The sequence below is a fragment of the Nyctereutes procyonoides genome, unplaced genomic scaffold (assembly GCF_905146905.1).
Source record: "Nyctereutes procyonoides isolate TBG_1078 unplaced genomic scaffold, NYPRO_anot_genome, whole genome shotgun sequence".
Lineage (NCBI taxonomy): Eukaryota > Metazoa > Chordata > Mammalia > Carnivora > Canidae > Nyctereutes > Nyctereutes procyonoides.
Genome location: NW_026575020.1, coordinates 34,809,776 through 34,817,488, shown reverse-complemented (window position 1 = coordinate 34,817,488; position 7,713 = coordinate 34,809,776).

The window sequence follows — 7,713 nt, the reverse complement described above, 5'->3', positions numbered from 1 at the left end:
CGTCAGCCTGATATAAAGGTAACAGTAATCCAAAAAGACAGAATTCTATTAAAGCATGGGTTGATAATAAATATTAATAGCAGTGCTAAGCAATCAAGAAAAGGTTAACTATATCCAAGATTCTCTATTTAAAGACATTAAAAAAAATAAGATTGCTATTTAGGGGCACCTGGGTGGCTCAGTCAGTTGGGCATCTGCCTTTGGCTCAGGTCTGGATTCTGGGGTCCTGGGATGGAACCCTGTGTCGAGTTCCCTGCTCAGCGGGGAGTCTGCTTCTCCCTCTCCTCCCCGGCTCATGCTTTCTCTCCCTATCTCTGTCTCTCTTAAACAAATAAATAAAATCTTAAAAAGAAAAAGAAAAAAGATTGCTATTTAAAACACACAAAAACTCTGGTGTGATTGGGTGGCTCAGTTTGTTAAGCATCTGACTCTTGATCTCTGCTCAGGTCTTGATCTTGTAGAGCCTACCTAAAAACAAAACAAAACAAAACAACTTTGGAATTTAAAGGGCTAATTTTGGTGATCTGGAAAGCTCATTTATGGGAAATAATCAATATTATTCTTGAGATATTGTTTTGAAACAGCCTTAGTCACAAATCGTGCTGTAACTTATTACCAATTAACTGGTCAGGATGGATAGTTTGTGGGATCAAAAATCCTTACATTTTATAATATTTCTCGTTCATTACTGTTAATAATCTTCTCACTGGATCCATTTTGAGAAGGCAAACACTAATATTTTAACTTCTATTGAGATTACACAAAACGTGCTATGGCATAAAGTGAACATCATTCTTTGCCAGGGCCTGTCCCTGTGTGCCATCCTGGGGAGGTGACCCGTGTAGCATGATGGCTTAAGGTAGAGGATCCATTGTCAGTTGCTTAAGTTCAAACCTAGCTATGTCATTTCCTCACTGGGCTAATAGCTCAACCTGTCTAGCTCTATCCCCTCCTTTCTGAAGTGGGACTAATCATAGTATCTGCTTCATAGGATTATTGTAAGGATTTGACAAACTAATGCACATAAACCACTTGCAAAGTGCCTTAGATACACACTGAGAGAATTAGCTATTTGCATAGTCAGTACTAGTTATGATGATTAATATTTCAGCATGCATGCCCCCTGCTGGTTCTGAAGAACACAATGAACTTTTTATTTAGCAGCTTGACCTAAGTAAAAATTCCAGCTCATTTTTGGGTAATTCTATACTGACAGAATAATCTTGTGTGTTTTTACCCCCCCCCCCCCCGCAGATATATTTTAATGATCTAGAATGTTCTTAATGACCTGACTTGGGAGTACTTTCAAGTGGACTCAAAGGCAGAATGCTGTTCGGGTCACCTTATGTGGCACTTCTTCATATGCATAAACCTCACTGTTTCCATGGGTCCTTGGAGATTTGATCAGGAAAGTGACTTAGGGGACTTCACCTCTTAGTATCATGAGGTCTGTTACCCTTGTCAACAAGCAGAGGGTAGTCTTGCAGGGATTTTCACTAGACAGAAAAGCAAGCTTCAGTTTATTAAATATAATCAAATGGCATCACACACAGGATCTACCATCATCTTTTCTTGTCGCTTTATCTCTGCTAACATGGAACTTGCCCAATTTTCTAGCTGTTGCTGTTGCCATTCTTGCCAGTGTCTTGCTCACATAGCAAGGCCCACTGTGAGTCACAGAGAACTTCCAGTAGGCCTGTGGAAAACCTGCTCTCAGAAAGTCAGCCCAATCTCTCCTGGGCCTCAAGCATCTCACAGATAAAAATCTTGACATGGGGTGCTTGGGTGGCTCAGTAGGATAAGTGTCTGCCTTCAGCTCAGGTCATGATCTCAGGGTCCTGGGATCAAGCCCTGCATCAGGCTCCCTGCTGGGGTGGGAGTCTGCTTCTCCCTCTCCCTCTGTGCACACACTCGCTCTCTCTGTCTCTCAAATAAATAAACTCTTAAAACCCTTGATGCGGGATCCCTGGGTGGCGCAGCGGTTTGGCGCCTGCCTTTGGCCCAGGGCGCGATCCTGGAGACCCGGGATCGAATCCCACGTCGGGCTCCCGGTGCATGGAGCCTGCTTCTCCCTCTGCCTGTATCTCTGCCTGCCTCTCTCTCTCTCTCTCTGTGACTATCATAAATTAATAAAATTAAAAAAAAAAAACCCTTGATGCACAAAAACATTTGGCATTTTGTAGTGACAGATTTCTTGAGTCTTTGGTGTTAACTTCCTCAACAACTTCAGGACAATCTCTGCAGATGAGCTCATTTCCACAGATGTTCTTTCTTCTTCTACAATTATTATGTCTCGGGCAGGGAATATTTGCCCACAGGTCACAGAGCTTTGACTAAAGAAGCTGGGGACAGATTTCTGTCGGTCACGTTTTTCCTAGATCCTTCTCCCTTGGCCAAATGTCTTTAATTCCCCGGCCCCCTCCCCCGCCCCCGCTTGACTCTCAAGAGGAGTTTGTAAGCTGAGAGGCTCGCTGTCAGCAATCAGCTTTTTGATGTGTTTCTTGCTCGTGGATCTCGGCGTGAGGGTCCTTCAGCCGCAGATGCTCCACCTGAAGGATTCAATTTCCTGCAACTGCTCCGGCCGGACCGTTGCATCGGCTGGGGCAGAAGCCTCCGATCCTGGCTTCCGAATCCATAATGCCTTCCCAGGCCCACTGGCAGGCCTGGGGCCCCGGCAGGGTGTCCCGCGTCCACCACACCTTGAGTCATTGCCATCTCCTCCACCAGAGGTCCCGCCCGCGTCTGGCCGGTCCTCCGCGGAGGGGCGATCACGTCCCGCCTCGACTGCGACCCCGACGCTCCCGGCCCCTCAGGCCTCGCCGCCTGACCGCCCCGGGACCCCAGCAGCCCTACTCCTAGCACCTGGAAGCGAGAGCAGCCACCTGGCGCGGGTCGACCCCTCTGCGCCCAGCCTCCCAGACACAGCTGGGCAAACCCCACCCCCCGCAGCACTTCAGCCAATGGAAGCTAGCCACAGGACGAGAGGCGGCGATTTCGTCCAATCGCGTCCCTCTGACAACGTCGCCCAATCGCGAGTGAAGCAGCCAATAACGCCTCCAGTAGAAACAAGGAAGGCGGGGAAAAGAGAAGGGGTGTGGCCACGAGGCCCCGCCCACCACTCCGTGAAGCCGAGGTTGTGCGCCTGCGTGAGGAAGGCGGAGGCGTTACCTAAGCTGGGAGGTCCTGTGGTCGTCCTTTTGCAAGGATCTTTTAAGACCGCCTGTGAGAGCTAGTTTATTCTTTAAATTTATTTAGCGAAGCTGGAGGGGTAGAGGGAGAGAGAATCCCAAACAGGCTCCCAGCCCGGTGTGGAGCCCCTGGGGGCTCTGGGGCTGGGTCTCTCTCTCTCTCTGTGACTATCATAAATAAATAAAAGTTAAAAAAATTTTTTTTAAAGAATTTATTTATTTATTCATGAGAGACACACAGAGAGAGAGAGGCAAAGACACAGGCAGAGGGAGAAGCAGGCTCCATGCAGGGAGCCCGATGTGGGACTCGATTCCGGGACTGCAGGATCACACCCTGGGCCAAAGGCAGGGGCTAAACCACTGAGCCACCCGGAGATCCCCCCAAGTAAATAAAATATTATAAAAACCCACAAAACTTTCTAAGCCTCGGTTTCCTCCTCTGTAAATAAGAGCTGAAGTAAGTATAAAATGACAGCATGCATGTAACCTATTCAGCACAGTGCCTGACATTTATTAGATGCTCATTCAGTAAAGGAGACCTGTAACAGAGACTGACCTGTGTTCAGCAATCCCCACCTCCTTCTCCTCCCGGGCAATCACTAGACTACAATTTCCAGCCTCCCACGCAGTTGGGGTAGGGAGAGGGGCACAAGACAGTTCTGGTCAATGGAATGTGGGCACACAGGAGTGATGGGCACACTTGCAGGCTTGCCTTTCTCTCTGTTTCTTTGTCTGCACAGCTGAAAGTGGTAGTGGGATCAGAACAAAGAAGGTTCCTGAATCCCTGCAACACCTCTTGGAACAGAGCAGCTCAACCAGGAAAACACTTACTTGGGATAGAGCTCAAAAATAAACTTTTATTATGATGCACCGCTGAAATGCTAGGATTGCTTATCACAGCTGGTAGTCAACCTAATACATAGTCATTTCTTCTTTTTTTTTTCTTTTAAACGATTTGTTTATTTATTTGAGAGAGAGAGAGAGAGAGCAGGGAGAGGGGCAGAGGGAGAGAGGGAATCTCAAGCAGACTTCCTACTGAGCACAGAACCTCATGTGGGGCTCGATCTCATGACTCTGAAATCATGACCTGAGACAGAATCAAGAGTCAGATACTTGACTGAGCCACCCAGGTGCCCCTACATAGTCATTTCTGTTATTGCTGTACTATAATTATTTATTTTGCTTTCTTTTTAACCCTTAGCATTTCTGGCTTCATTGCCCCAAGATTAATTGCACTTTTTGAGGGTGTGTTGTTTTGTGAGGGCAATGTGTGTGCACGCTGCTGCTCAACAAGATCATAATGCCCCTGTATCTTTTCTGTGCCTTCCCCCTCAGCCCTGTGCCTCACATTCATGAAGCCCAGTTCTTCTGTCAATACCTGTGGAATGACAAGAATGTTAAGTATCTATAGGCAGGTGCAAAAGTTATTTTCTAGGGGTGTCTGGGTGGTTCTGTGGGTTAAACAGCTGCCTTCAGCTCAGGTCATGATCCTAGAGTCCTAGAATCAAGCTCCACATCAGGATCCCTGCTCAATGGGCAGCCTGCTCCTCCTTCTCCGCACTTGGGCCATCTTGTGTGCACTCTCTCTCAAATAAATAAAATCTTTTTAAAAAGTTTTTTGGTTTTTCTTTTTTAAGATTTTTTTTATTTATTCATGAGAGACAAGGAGAGGCAGAGACATAGGCAGAAGGAGAAGCAGGCTCCCCATGGGGAGCCCAATGTGGGACTCGATCCCAGGACCCCAGGATCATGACCTGAGCCAAAGGTAGATGCTCAACCGCTGAGCCACCCAGGTCCCCCTTTTTAAAAAGGTGTTTTCTCCTTCAACGATTTCTTATCCCACCTATTTTTCCTTCTCTTTTCCTTTTTTACTTATTTTTAAAGTAAGCTCTATGCCCAGCGTGGGGCTTGAACTCATCATCCCCTGAGACCAAGAGTTACATGCTTAGTGGAGTGAGCCAGCCAGGTGCCCCCTCTCTCCTCCTTTTTTTTTTTTATGGATTCCTTTGTTCATCCACTCATTCATTGATTTAGCAAATATCTACTGAGCTCCTACACTGTGCCAGGCGCTGTATGAGACTCAGAGATCCAGCTCTGAACATGCAAACACCATCTCAGTCCGGGGGATCTTACAGTCTAATGGGCAAGTAAGAGAAACAGTGTTATCGATGTGAAACACTGGTGCGTGAGCTTGCTTCATGCTCTGTCTTGTAAGCTATGGTATGCCAGGTCTTGGTGCTGACCAAGTGATAGAGGTAAGAAGGCTGCTGCTCTGGCAGTTTGGAGGTGGGCACCCACAGGGAAGGGTTCTTAAAATGATGTCCAAGCTGAGGCCTGAGGGTTGAGTAGGATTCGCCCAGGCAAAGGAGGTTCTGTGGGCATGGGGGATGGTTACTCCAGGCAGAAAGAACAGGTACCAAGTCAGGAGGGGAAAGAAAGCTAAGACTCTGGAAAGTGAGGAGGCAGAGAGAAGCCTGGAGAGGTCAGTAGGGGGCCAGAATACTTTCTGGAATGCCAAGGAACATGGCCGAAGGCATTCATGAACCCCTTGGCAAGACTGGCAGCTAGTCTTTCACTGGTTAATTCCTCCCCTGGAAGGGATAGGAATTGCACAGGAGTGAATCAGCTCAGCCTCCGTGGGTGGGACAGGGAAAGAACACCTGGGAAAAGCCACTGCTTGCCACCCTGGTGAGCTCCTCCAGATGTGGGTCCTGACCTGTGGGGACACAGCCCAGGGAAGCCCAACCAACTCATTATTCTTGTTATATTTTAATTTCTACACCTGGGCCCCACTGGCATGTCCTTCTCACCCTATCCCCAGCTATTGTTTGTGTCAGGTGCTCCACTAGGATTATGAAAACCTCTATACCCACCCCTTGTGAAAAGGGACTCGCTGTGATCACCACCCATCATTCTTAATACACCTTTTTTTTCTTTAAAGATTTCATTTATTTATTCATGAGAGACAGAGAGAGAGAGGCAGAGACACAGGCAGAGGGAAAAGCAGGCTTCTTGCAGGAAGCCCAATGTGGGACTCGATCCCAGGACTCTGGGATCATGCCCTGAGCCAAATGCTCAACCGCTGAGCCACCCAGGTGTCCCCTTAACACACCTTCTTTAGAACAGCCTTGCAATCAGCCACTAACCCTCTGGCCCAGGCCAATGGGACAGGGTGTCATCATTCCATTTGTTGGCTGGGAAGTAAACAGTAGATTCATCTAGGCAGCCTAGTTATTCAGACTTAATTACAAAATTTCCTTAAACTTTCCTTAATTATTTTCCTTTTTCCCCCCTTCGATCTAACTTATGACCAAAGCTTTTGCTGTCAAATAGATTCAGTGTGGCCCAGCAGTTAAGAGCATAAACTTTGAGAGGTGCCTGGGTAGCTCAGTTGGTTAAGCATCTGACTCTTGATTTCAGCTCAGGTCGTGATCTCTGGGTCTTGAGATCAAGCCCCATGCTGGATGTGGAGCCTGCTTGAGATTCCCTCTCTCTCTTTCTCCCTCTGCCCCTCCCCCTGCACTAGCTTGCGCTCTCTCTCTCTCTCTCTTAAAAAAAAAGTATAAACTTTGAAATGAGACAAAACTGGGTTAGACTCTTAGATCTGGTCATCACTAGCTGTCTGGGCTCTTATCTTCTCCAAGTGTTGCTTTTCTTATCTGTAGAATGGGGATGTTATATTCAATAAGACAATGCATGTCAAACATTTAGCACATTGCTTGGCATGGTAGGAGGAAGCCATTATTCAAGATTCAAAAAATGTTTTTTGAGCTCCTACTATGAGTCATGTGCTCATAAATAACTCAAAGTGAGCCTCAGGGACCTGTAAGGGTCAAAACTATTTTCAAAGTTTTGCCTTTTTCCCTGTGTGGATTGTGGGTGAAACAGCTGGCACCTTAGGATGAATCAAGACAGTCATTCCAGACTGTACTAGTAGCCATTGCCTTCTTCAGTTGCCATATTCTTGTAGAAAAAAATAAAAGCCAGTTCTATTCTAGAGTGTCCTTGATGAAGTAAGTAGAAATCATTTTATTAAATCTCAACCCTGAGCATATACCTTTATAGTATTTTGTCCGACAAGATAGGAAGTACACAAAAAGCACTTTTCTGCCACATACCAAAGCACAGTGATTGTCTCCAAGAGAAGCACTTGGAGGATTGAGCTGCCAGTTGAAGTAGCTGCTTTTTTCAGGGGCCACCATTTTTTTATCTGACAAACTGTGGTTATTCAGACAAGACAGGCTTTTTTCTTTTCTTTCTTTCTTTTTTTTTTCTTTTTCTTTTCTTTGAAAAGAAAGTGAATACAGGGAGCCTGTCACTTCAAGGAAAGCAACTGCCAGGATTTGTTGCCAATGATGCAATTTGAAATCTTAAGCAGAAGTCAGACTTTTGGAAAACTTATGTCAGCCATTGTGAGCTTGAAAGTTTCCTACTTAGTGTCTAAGATTTGGTAGTGATGTTAACAAACATGATTTTGAAGTAAAACTGAATTTCTCAGCATTTGGGAGACCTACATGAGTCAGTG